At 44.4% G+C, this 12,681-nt stretch overlaps 1 protein-coding gene across 1 annotated transcript in view; it reads right to left on the bottom strand.

Annotated features, from left to right (window-relative positions):
• GALNT17 (polypeptide N-acetylgalactosaminyltransferase 17) overlaps positions 1-12,681 on the bottom strand; it is a 581,508-nt gene that overhangs the window by 170,626 nt on the left and 398,201 nt on the right. The window lies entirely within an intron of this gene.

The raw sequence follows: 12,681 nt of genomic DNA, 5'->3' as shown, positions 1-12,681 counted from the left end.
TTTGCAGCTGCTTCTCTGAACTCCAAGCAAGCCTGTTCCCCACATCTCAGGCATTTATTCCATTTGACTTTCTATTGCGGTTATTCACCTGCATGATCCGGTTCCCCTGCTGTAAAAACGTATCCCTGTTTTATTCCCCATTTTGTATCATTGCCTGCATTTAACACAAGGTTTTTTCACTTAGCAAGTGCTCTATATGAATGCATGAACGGGCCTGATTCTCATACTCTTCCTTCAGCAACTGTTCTGCTTAAATAAGACGTCGTCTCTGAAATGGGCCTCCCTGTGTGTGTATTCCTAGGAGAGCAGCAGTAATTCAGAAAGAAACGATGTGCAAGTAACCGAATGGTGATTTAATAATATTTACAATGAGGTTGTCCTTTCCTTTTTCATTTTAGACGTGCAACTTGATTGCATCGGGTTCTCTGGAAGATTAACAGCAAGGCATCCCAGCCTCAGTTCCAATCTCCTTACATTGTTAGGAATCAGGGAAAGGGTGGCTTAGTGACATGACATAGGTGGAAGGGGGTCTCTGAAAGGAAATGAGGTGAAGCTGGGGGCAGAGGAATTCTCTCTCCACACTGAAAACCAGTGATCACTGTTTCTTTTTCTTTTTTTTCTCTTCTTGTTTATTTTTTTGAGACAGAGTCTTGCTGTGTCACCCAGGCAGGAATACAGTGGCGAGATCTCGGCTCACTGCAACCTCCGCCTCCTGGGTTCAAGCGATTCTCCTGCCTTAGCCACCCAAATAGCTGGGATTACAGGTGCCCACTGCTATGTCTGGCTAATTTTTGTATTTTTAGTAGAGATGGGATTTCACCATGTTGGCCAGTCTGATCTTGAACCCCTGACCTCAGGTGATCCACCTGCTTCGGGAAGTGTAGTTCAGCCAGGCCCAGCACACATAAGGCCAGGCCACCCATCATACGCAGCATTTTTTTTTTTTTTTTTTGAGACAGTGTCTCGCTTTGTTGCCCAGCTGGAGTGCAGTGGCACGACCTCTGCTCACTGCAACCTCCGCCTCCAGGGTTCAAGTGATTCTCCTGCCTTAGCCTACCGAGTAGTTGGGATTACAGGTATACACCACCACGCCCAGTTCATTTTTGTATTTTTTTTTTAGTAGAGACAAGGTTTCACCATATTGGCCAGGCTGGTCTCAAACTCCTGGCCTCAAGTGATCTGCCCACCTCGACCTCCCAAAGTGCTGGGATTCCAGGCATGAGCCACCGCGCCCGGCTGGCCACCGTTTCTTTAGCATAACTCTTCGATGTGTCTTAAAGAATCCAGGGCAGGCAAGCACAGATGTTAATCTAAGGCAGGGAGAAGCAGACCTAAAGCAGCTGTTGAGAGTTAACTGATCCTGTGTTAACTAAGAAAATGGCCCACTGGTGAATGCTGTCATCAGGGGCAGTTTGAATCTCCTGCTCTGGCTTGTGAATTACATACATATAACACTGTCATGCTCTAGGATTAAATAGAACACTTCTACTCCTAGGGAGGTGGCCCATTTATTACATAAATATACCTATGTAATAAAATATACATTTAAAGCTATTAGTTGCTTCATTTGTTGGAAAAAAAAAAAAAACACAAAACCCTAGTGTCCATCAGTAGGTCCTGATTAAAATACTCTACAAAGGGAGATGGAGGCCTTTGTTCTGCTGAGTCACTGCTGTAAGCCCAGCACCTACACACCGCGGGGACACACAGTAGGTGCTTACTAAATAGTTGTTTACTAGATGAACGAAATGACATTTAACTGTTAAAAAGGCCAGGCATGGACCAGACACAGTGGCTCACACCTGTAATCCCAGCACTTTGGGAGGCGAAGGTGGGTGGATCACTTGAGGTCAGGAGTTTGAGACCAGCCTGGCCAACATAGTGAAATCCAGTCTCTCCTAAAAATACAAAAATTAGCCGGGCATAGTGGCTGGCACCTGTAATCCCAGCTACTCAGGAGGCTGAGATGGGAGAGTCGCTTGAACCCAGGAGGCAGAGAGGCAGAGGTTGCAGTGAGCCAAGATCCCACCACTGCACTCCAGCCTGGAGGACATAGAGAGACTCCATCAAAAAAAAAAAAAAAAAAAAAAGGCCAGGCACAGTGGCTCACAACTGTAATCACAGCACTTTGGGAGGTTGAGGCAGGAAGACTGATTGAGCCCAGGAGTTTAGGACCAGCCTCGGCAACACAGCAAGATCTTGTCTCTACAAAGAAAAACTTAAAAATTAGCCAGGAGTGGTGGCTACTTGGAAGTGCCAGCTACTTGGAAGGTTGGGGCAGAAAGTTCCAGCTACTTGGAAGTCTGGAGTACCTACTTGTGCTACCATAGTAGCTCCAGACTGTAGTCCCAGCTACTTGGAAGGCTAGGGCAGGAAGACCGCTTGAGCCCAGGAGTTAGAGGCTGCTGAGCTGTGATCACGCGCCCAGGCAACAAAGCCAGACCGTGTCTCAAAAAAAAAAAAAAAAAAAAAAAAAAAAAAAAGGTGGGACTAAACTCCTGAAATAGATATGTGTCCATATGTGTCTCTGATGCATTTAGTGAAAAAAACAAGTTACAGAATAATTTAAATGACATACTGAAAGTTTGACACATCGGAGGTGCTATAAAAATATTTGCTGGAAAAATATGTGTGTTGGATTGATGTCGAAGGCACCATGTATATTCATGAGTGCATGTACCTGTACACGTGCACGCACACACATCTTTGTAAAGGCATAAGCAACAGGGGCTGGAAGGCTCTACACCAAGCTGTTCAAAGGAAGAGAGTGAGATAAGGGGTTTTGAGCTTATATAATTAATTCTCAATAGGTTCCTTTATTTTATTTTTTTAACAATAAACACATTTCTATTTTTATCATTCAAAAGGCATTTTAATAACCGCAACCTCCAAGAAAAGCTCCCCATGCCAAGCGCCCAGAGAGAGCATGAAGGATCAAAAACCAATGAGTATCCTGAGGCTGGGCATGGTGTGGCTCATGCCTGTAATCCCAGCACTTTGGGAGGCCGAGAGGTGCAGATCACTTGAGGTCAGGAGTTTGAGACTAGCCTGGCCAACATGGTGAAACCTTGTCTCTGCCAAAAAATACAAAAATTAGTTGAGCACGGTGGCTCACGCCTGGAATCCCAGCTACTCGGGAGGCAGGAGAATCAATTGAACCTGGGAGGTGGAGGTTGTGGTGAGTTGAAATGGCGCCACTGCACTCCAGCCTGGGCGACAGAGTGAGACTCCTCAAAAACAAACAAAAAACCCCCCAAAACACTGAGTATCCTGAGTCTCCCTCTCCCTCCCTCTGTCCCTCTTTCCCTCCCTCCCTCTCTCCCACTATCCCTCCCTCCCACTATCCCTCCCTCCTTCCTTTCTCTCTCCCTCCATCCATCTGTCCGTCCTTCCCTCCTTCCTCCTTCCCTTCCTCCCTTCAATAGAAGATGAGACCAGCAACAGAGGACATAAGAGCTCCAAGGGCTCAGCTCCTGAGCTCAGAGAGAGTGGAGCAGAAGCTGCAGAAACCCACTTTTAAAAGAGGGTTAATTTGACAGTGGAAAAGCTGTTCCTGCCACCACATTACCAAAAAAAGGGAGGTTGATAAGGGCGATTGATCATTTTATTTCATCACTTCAAGGGACTGAAATATCTTTCGCAGGCACTGAACTCTCACTCTCAAGTTTAAAAGCTTTTAAATCAATTTTATTAGGTTAACTGATGGTATCTTTGGTGCACTTTGCTCTGCAATCTGTCGCGTCCCGTCGGGTTGACTGAAAAGCTTGAAGTGGAGTTCTCCGTGCCCTCATTCTTGCTGAAGACAAGAAGTGCAGGGGGTGATGTTGCGTCCACGTGCCGCTGGTTTATGGGCTGATGGAATAAGAGGTTATTTCCTCTTTCGTGGAGGAGAGGGGTGCTTGAAATAGCCGTGGCAAGCTCTGCCTTCCAGGGTTTCAAGTGGACTCATAAAAACATAATTGGAGCAGAAGACACATTTAGAATTTTCTCTTTCATCTTAAATATCTTTAACCACTCGAAGTGTTCTAAGTACAAAATTATCAATGTTCGTTCAGTTAACAGCTGAGCTCTTTCTTTGTGCCAGTTGTTATATATATTAGTTTCCGAAGGGCTGCCTTTACCACTTAGCACAAACTGGATGGCTTATATCTGAAATGCATCCTCTTAGAGTTCTCTGTAGGCTGAAAGTCCAAAATCAAGGCGTAGGCAGGCTGTCCTTCCTCCATGGGCTCCAGGGAATAATCTGCTCTTGGCTCTTGTAGTCTCTGGTGGCCACAGGAATTCCTTGATCTGTGATCACATAATCCCAAACCCAGCCTCCATCCTCTCATGGCCTTCTCCTCTGTCTTTGTGTCTTTTTCTCTTCAACTTTTTGCTTTTGCTTTTGTTTTCATTTTTTTGAGACAGAGTCTCACTCTGTTCCTCAGGCTGGATTGCAGTGCCTTGATCTCAGCTCATTGCAGCCTCTGCCTCCTGGGTTCAAGTGATTCTCCTGCCTCAGCCTCCTGAGCAGCTGGGACTACAGGCACGTGCCACCACGCCTGGCTAATTTTTGTATTTTTAGCACAGACAGGGTTTCGCCATGTTGGTCAGGCTGGTCTTGAACTCCTGACATCAAGTGATCTGCCTGCCTCGGCCTCCCAAAGTGCTGGGATTACAGGCGTGTCACAGTGCCTGGCCTCTCTTCTATCTTATAAGGAGACTTGCCGTCTGACTTAGGGCCCACATAAACAATCTCAGATGCTCATTATCTCAAGACCTTCAGATCTGCAAAGACCCCCTAACCGTCCGCCACCCACTTCCAAACAATCAGATCTGCGAAGCCCTCCTCTTTCCAAACAAGTTCACAGTCACAGGCTTGGGAATCAGGATGTGAACACATCCTTGCAGGGGCCACCATTCACCCTACCATATTATACCAGGCATGGAGGACACAAAGAGATTTAAGCCACACTTCTCCTCATTAAACATTTCATGGTTGGCTCTATGGCATAAACAAATGACTATGATATACAATGCAAAATGAAACAAAATCGATGGATGGAAACAATGCTCCTGAAGCCGAGAGATCAATTTAGGAGAAAGCTGAAGAAGTGGTGGCACTTGGGATGAGCCTTGAAGGATAACTAGGCCATCACCAGGCAGACAAAGATGCAATGGGATGAACATGACATCTCAGGCAGTAGAAGGATGATGGGTTCACAGAGGCAGGAACGGAGGTTTGAATGCGCATGGTATGTTCAGGGCATACAAAGTGACTCAAGGGGACAGGTCCCTGTGCAGGGGCTGGGGAAGGGTTTCCAGGAGATAGGGTTAACTATGTGGCATCAGAACGTGAAGAATCTTGATCTTCCAAGTTCAGATCTTGCCGGGCATTTGCCATCACTTAACCTTTTAAGAGGAAACATCAAGCCACTTGGAACTTATCTTTATTGCTGTCGTTCCCATTCTACAAGGAGCTTGATTTAGTTTAGCTCTGTGTCCCCACTCAAATCTCATCTTGAATTGTACTCCCATAATTCCCACATGTTGTGGGAGGGACCCAGTGGGAGATCATTTGAATCATGGGGGCAGCTTCCCCCATACTGTTCTCATGGTAGTGAATAAGTCTCATGAGATCTGATGGTTTTATCAGGGGTTTCCGCTTTTGCATCTTCCTCATTTTCTCTTGCCATCGCCATGTAAGAAGTGCCTTTCACCTCCCACCACGATTCTGAGGCCTCCCCAACCAATATGGAACAGTAAGTCCAATTAAGCCTCTTCTTCTTCCCAGTCTTGGATATGTCTTTATCAGCCACATGAAAATGGACTAATACAGAGCTCCTGAAAGCTGAAGACCTGTCTTCCTTGCTGCTTCCTGAGAGCCCTGAACAATGCCCAGGCCACGGCTGTGTCTAGGGCCTGGGTCTCTGAGCCAGGCTGCCTTGGCTGTGCCTGGAGAAAAGGTGAGACACAGATCTAGGAGCCTCCCAAAGGCAGGGGCATCATCAGAGCCTGGGTAAATGCGAGCCCGCCAAATCATCTCTGGGAAAAGGAGCTTAGAGACAAGAGCAGTCACCGAAGTAGATAAACAGTCTTTTTGCTATGAACAGTCACTGATATTTGGTCTTTAATCTTTGAAAGCTAAATGCCCAAACAGACTCAAATAGTCAGTTGAGTCATAAAATGAGTTGCTAGGGCGAATTCATTGATTTTTATTACTAAACAAGCTCTGATAATGGCCTGGCTGCGGTGTTATATAGACACCGCTCCAGTGTTACAGTACACAGAGTCAAAAATTCTAACTGTTGGAAATTAAATGCATTTATTTCTACAAATTAAATGGCCTTGGGGAACTCAGCCTCAGGTGCAGTAATGCTTAATGTTTACCAACTAATAGTCAAATTGCCAAGTGACTCTGTTGGATCTTGACACTTGGCCCAGAATTGGCATCTGTCTTCTTAATAAACAGGTACAAAGAAATCATGACCAAGGATTTCATGTTAGCCACTCTTCCTAACACAGATGTTTGATGCAAACTCCAGAGACAAAGAAAGTAGAGTCATTATCAGGCCATATGTTAGAGGGAAGCATCACATTGTGCGTTGACTTATTGCTTGGACAATCTTTGTGTTGATAAGCAGAACTTAATGGTCCTCAAACATGAATTTTATGTACATTTACTTTGCAGGTGAGAATACATAGACATTATAGGGAATGTACTCGATTTTATTCCACTGCCCTCTTTTTTTCTGTACATATTTAATCTGGGTGTCCTCATCGACAGGGAGCATGAACCTGGGTCACATTATGGAACAAAGAGACAGCAAACAAAGGGCTGCATGCGCCAGATCCAGAAGGCAGATGCAGCTGGCTAGCAGCCCCAGTGCCACCTTCTCATCAGGTGCTAAGACGGATGAAAATGCAGAAGAAAATAAAATTTCTCATCATCACAAGGCTTGGATTCAGGCAACCTATTGCTAGACTCTGCCAAAAAACCAGCTATTTAATACTAACCACGGTCAATGGGAATGGATGGAAAAACACAACTGTGGCCTCCCTCTTAAAAAACAACATTTTTGTCCTCTTGAAGGATGACAAGGAAGCCACGTGGCCCTTCCTCACATCTTCCCACTGGTCCAAAGGCTCAGGCACAAAAGAAAATACAAAACCAGGCATGTTGGCTCCTACTACTTTGGGGGACAAGGGTTGTATGTACTATTCTCCTCTCTTTGTACAGAATTTAAGACCCTGAAACTCCCAGAAACAACCAGCTGGGAATATGATAGAAGGGAACCTAGTACACCGTATCACAGAAGTGTAGTTCTCAGAAGTGAGCAAGAAAGAGAGATGGTAGCACTTACAACATGCCTGAGATTGTGAGAGTCAATATGTTAAGATGCATGTAAAATTGGCCCGATTTTTGCATAGAACTGAAGCTTAAGAAACTTCCTGATGTGGTTTGGCTGTGTCCCCACTCAAATCTCATTTTGAACTGTAGTTGTCATATCCCCACATGTCGTGGGAGGGACCCAGTGGGAGGTAATTAAATTATGGGGGCAGTTACCTCCATGCTGTTCTTGTGATAGTGAGTGAGTTCTCATGAGATCTGATTTTTTTTTTTTTTTTTTGAGATGGAGTCTCGCTCTGTTGCCCAGGCTGGAGTGCAGTGGCATGATCTTGGCTCACTGCAAACTCCGCCTCCTGGGTTCACACCATTCTCCTGCCTCAGCCTCCTGAGTAGCTGGGACTACAGGCGCCCACCAACACGCCCGGCTAATTTTTTGTATTTTTAGTAGAGACGGGGTTTCACTGTGTTAGCCAGGATGGTCTCGATCTCCTGACCTCGTGATCCACCTGCCTCGGCCTCCCAAAGTGCTGGGATTACAGGTGACACACTGTGCCCGGCCAATCTGATGGTTTTATAAGGGGCCTTTCTCTCACTTTGCTTTACACTTCTCCTTGCTACCCCCATGTAAAGAAGGACACATTTGCTTCTCCTTCTGCCATGATTGTAAGTTTCCCGAGGCCTCCCCAGCCATGCTGAACTGCGGGTCAATTAAGCCTCTTTCCTTTATAAATTACCCAGTCTTGAGTATGTCTTTATTAGTAGCGTGAGAACAGACGAACACCTTACATTTGTTTTATCTGAGTTTCTTTCTCAGAAAACCAACCATCAGGCCTCCCAGACGGTATCAGGGAATTGAAACTTACCAGATTACCGCATCTGGACAACTGCCTGTTAATCAGTTCCTTACTCCGAATTCCTGTTTTGCCACACATGATTTAAAGAGACGCCAGACCCCTCATCTGACCACCTGCTGACTGTTGACCAGCTCCTCTTCCTGTACCCCTCTCTAATTCTTCGCTATGTAAACCCCTGACTTTAGTTGGTTAGGGAGATGGATTTGGGAGCAGCCTTCCATCTCCCAGCTGACATCACCTGTGTTACAGCTGTCTTCCCTGGCAATACTTATTGTTTCAGTGATTGGCTTTCTGTGAGCAACCAGATCCAGGCCAAACCTCTAGGTATTCAGCAGCACATGCAAAGAAACCCAAAACAAGCATGCAAAGCGAACCTATAGCACCTTAGAGACCTTTGGGAATGGGGTACAGAGATAATGCCGCCTTATTCCACGAAGGAAGCTTCCAGGAGCATACTTGTGATCTGTGCATATTGTTCTGCCCCCCAGCTGTTAAAGTGGAAAACAGGCTCTCACCAGCAACTCAATCCTAAGATAATCAACTATGTTGCTCAGCATCTCTCCTGAGGATGAGAGTCTGTGGAAAGATATTGCAAAGCAAGGGAAAGAGAATTACTTCCTGAAATCTCAAGGAAAGATTTTAGCTCTGAAATTATTCGCTACAGAAACCAGAAATTTAGGAAATGTTTTGGTTGTTATCAACTGCAAGACGCAAGAATACATCGTCTCATAGTCTTCTCTGATTCCTTTCCTAATTTATTATACATCATGTTTGTTTTATGGATTCTGGCAGGGAAAATGAACATATTTTTGTTCCCTTACAGTTTAACAAATGCACAAGCTAGTCACCATATTACTAACTTGTGTTGGTTCCTGCCTCAAGTCCTCAGCTTCTCCTCCATAGGAGGACTTTAAAGCCATGTGATGAAGATCAATTCTCTTAGATAATTCAGTTTTATCAAGGAATATATTTCTAAATTTCTTGGTCTGAGTGTTTAGTCAAAGAGAAACATGAGCATTTATTACTCTCCGACCTCATGCAGGGTTTGTGGGTGGAGGTGGGGCACACACTCTCCCCAGTCTATCTCCAAAAATGAAGAACTTTGTATAATCCACACCAAAATGAGGAGAAATGGTGGTCCTAGGAAGGCAATGGGGCTTTTACTGGGAGAAGCTCAGAAATTGTAAACAGGAGCAGCAAGAGATAACTTCTCTAGCATCTATTTTTTTAATTCCTTTGTTCCTCCCTACATGGGACTAGAAGGATTTGGAGGTCTGCAGATGGGAGTGAACTCAGAGAAAGGGCAAGAAGCAGATCCCGTAGTGTAGCCTCTAATGCTTCAAGCCAACTGTATGGGAGCGCCTCATAGCAAATGAGGAAAGAGACCAATTAGCAAAGTAGGGAGGAAGTCCCCATATGCATGCATAGCTATGCATAGAACCTAGCTGGGGTGACTGCAGTAATTGACAATTAATCAAGATTTGGTCACTTACATCCATGTCATCTCCCTAAGACCTGCCTGACATATGCTATTTAGCCCAGAAAGTGATGATATCATTAATACATTTAGACATATGGTACTTTAAACAAAGTGCTTATCAAAAAATTTCGTGCAAATGATCTGTCTCTTCTCCTCAGCTCCAAGCCCATCTTTCTATACCTTGAACTGTGATACTGGGGCAAGAAGTCCCCAAACACATTTTCCAGACCCTTGTGCCTGATTATATTCTGATTAGATTTGTGATTAGCTTCTGATTAGATTGAGCTATGCGGGTGTTGTGTGCCATAAAATTAGATTCTGCCAATGGGAGGCACAAGCAGGAGGCTCAAAGTCAGGAGAAGGAAACAGGGCTTGTTTCCCATCTTCAGCTCAAGTCTACACCTCTCAAGAGGTGAAGGAAGACAAGAACTCTAATCTCCAGCTTCTGGTGCTCCCAGTACTTGGGAACTCATGAAGTTCCTGGCACCACCCACACTGGCTTCCCCATGCACTGAGCATTTGCCATTAACACCCCTTGGTGGTCCAGGTCCCTCCCGTGTTCAACTTCCTTCTGTTCCCTCAGTTCCCCAGCCCTAGGGATTGGAAGCTGCTTCCTACATTATTGATCTGGGTTACCTCAGTATTCCTTTTTCTCTTTCAGCCTTTCAATGCCAGTGTAACCAATCAATATCCTATATGCATTCCGCTCTGTTTGAAATGCCTAGCTTGGCTTCTGTCTTCCTGACCGGACCCCGCTGATCTACTCTCTTTAAGAAATGCCTTAAACCAGACGTGGTGGTACATGCCTGTAGTCCCAGCTACTTGGGAGGCTGAGGTGGGAAGATCGCTTGAGCCTGGGAGGTTGAGGCTGCAGTGAGTCTGGGCAACACAATGGGCAACATAGTGAGACCCTGTCTCAAAAATATAATCTTATCCTAAAAGTTTGTGAGATTTAAATGAGTTTATATCTAGGAAGTACTTAGAATAGTGTCAGGCACATAGTAAGTTTAAAAAGCCTGAGTCAAGTCACATACAAGTTTTCACTATTGTTACTACTAGTATGTGTGCAACTGCTGCTGAATTATCATCTAGCTCTGCACTATCCAATATGGTAGCCACTAGCCACATGTAGCTACAACATAGCGCCTATAGTTAATAATATTGTATGTATAATTGAATATTTGCTAAGGGGGTAGATCTTAAGTGTTCTCATCACAAAATAATAATAATAAAAGAGGGTGGAGAAAACTTTTGGAGCAGGTAAATACTGTTTTTTTGCTTTTACTATTATTTTTAATGGACGCATAATGGAGGTGATAGGTTTATAGCACTGATTGTGGTGTTAGTTTTGTGAGTATATACTTATCTTCAAACCCATTAATTTGCATACGTGTACTGCTTTTTATGTCAATTATACCACAATAAAATGGTTTAAAAATATTTTAATAAAAATACATTTTGATATAAAGTAATTAAAATAAAATAAAGATTCAGTGAGTTGTGCTGGCTATATTTCAAGTGTTCATGCAGCCACATGTATCTACCATATTGGACAATGCCTATATGAAGTGTTTCCATCATCACAGAAAGTTCTATTGGACAATGCTGACCTAGATCATTGTGTGCTTAAGAATTAACTGGAAGGCCGAGGCGGGCGGATCACGAGGTCAGGAGATCGAGACCATCCTGGCTAACACGGTGAAACCCCGTCTCTACTAAAAATACAAAAAATTAGCCGGGCGCGGTGGCGGGCGCCTGTAGTCCCAGCTACTCGGGAGGCTGAGGCAGGAGAATGGCGTGAACCCGGGAGGCGGAGCTTGCAGTGAGCCGAGATCGCTCCACTGCACTCCAGCCCGGGCGACAGAGCGAGACTCCGTCTCAAAAAAAAAAAAAAAAAAAAAAAAGAATTAACTGGAGAGCTTGTTAAAAATAAAATTCTTGGCCGGGCATGGTGGCTCACGCCTGTAATCCCAGCGCTTTGGGAGGCCGAGGCGGACAGGTCACAAGGTCAGGAGATCGAGACCATCCTGGCTAACACGGTGAAACCCCGTCTCTACTAAAAAATAGAAAAAATTAGCCAGGCCTGTTGGCGGGCGCCTGTAGTCCCAGCTATTTGGGAGGCTGAGGCAGGAGAATGGTGTGAACCCAGGAGGCAGGAGGCAGCCAAGATGGCGCCACTGCACTCCAGCCTGGGCGACAGAGCAAGACTCTGTCTCAAAAATAAATAAATAAATAAATAAATAAATAAATAAATAAATAAAATTCTTGTACCTCTCCAAAAGACACTGATTTAGAAGGTTTGTGCAATCGGTGTTGACAACCAGTCCCTCCCAGGCTGCTGATGTAGGTGTTCCTAAACTACACGTTAAGAATAACTGAGATAGAAAATGAGTACTTATCTCCTAACATTCCTCTTTTAAAAGTCTTTAGGAGAAGTAAATGTGTGTGTGTTCGTGCGTGTGTGTGTGTGTTGTTGCGTTGCACAGACATACACGAATACTATGAATTCACAATTAACCAGCGAAATAGACACCAAAAAGGTTAGACATAAACCCAACTCAAAACAAAACCTCAGTCAATCCAGATACTTAGGAGCATATGAACTGTGCTAGAGGGACAGCAGGGACCCAGGACTTGCCCCCTGGGTCCAGAACTCTGTCCACTAGGCAACAGTTGACCAGGTAAGTGGAAAAAAGGATGAGTAGCCAGACACTGCCTTGGTTAAAATGGAAAAGTAATCAACTAATTATGTGTTCTTGTTTACCTTTCTAATCATAAAGCCCACTGTTTCATTAAATGCTTCCACTTTGATTATCATAATTAATCTCTATTTTTAAACAAAAGTATGTTTACATTTTCTAGGTATTTAGACTTTAAAAGCTTTCCCTAGAAAAGCCCAGGAGTCAAACTTAAACAACTCTTTTGTAACAATGAATTCTTGATTGAACAATTAGCTTCGCAAATGCTGAAGTAAACATAACTAAAATTCACAGGTTATTAATTACCTAGTTATGCAG

Source organism: Pan troglodytes, chromosome 6 (assembly GCF_028858775.2).
Source record: "Pan troglodytes isolate AG18354 chromosome 6, NHGRI_mPanTro3-v2.0_pri, whole genome shotgun sequence".
NCBI classification, from domain to species: Eukaryota; Metazoa; Chordata; class Mammalia; order Primates; family Hominidae; genus Pan; species Pan troglodytes.
The sequence above is the reverse complement of the archived record's forward strand: the minus strand, read 5'-3'. Positions and strand labels throughout refer to the sequence as shown.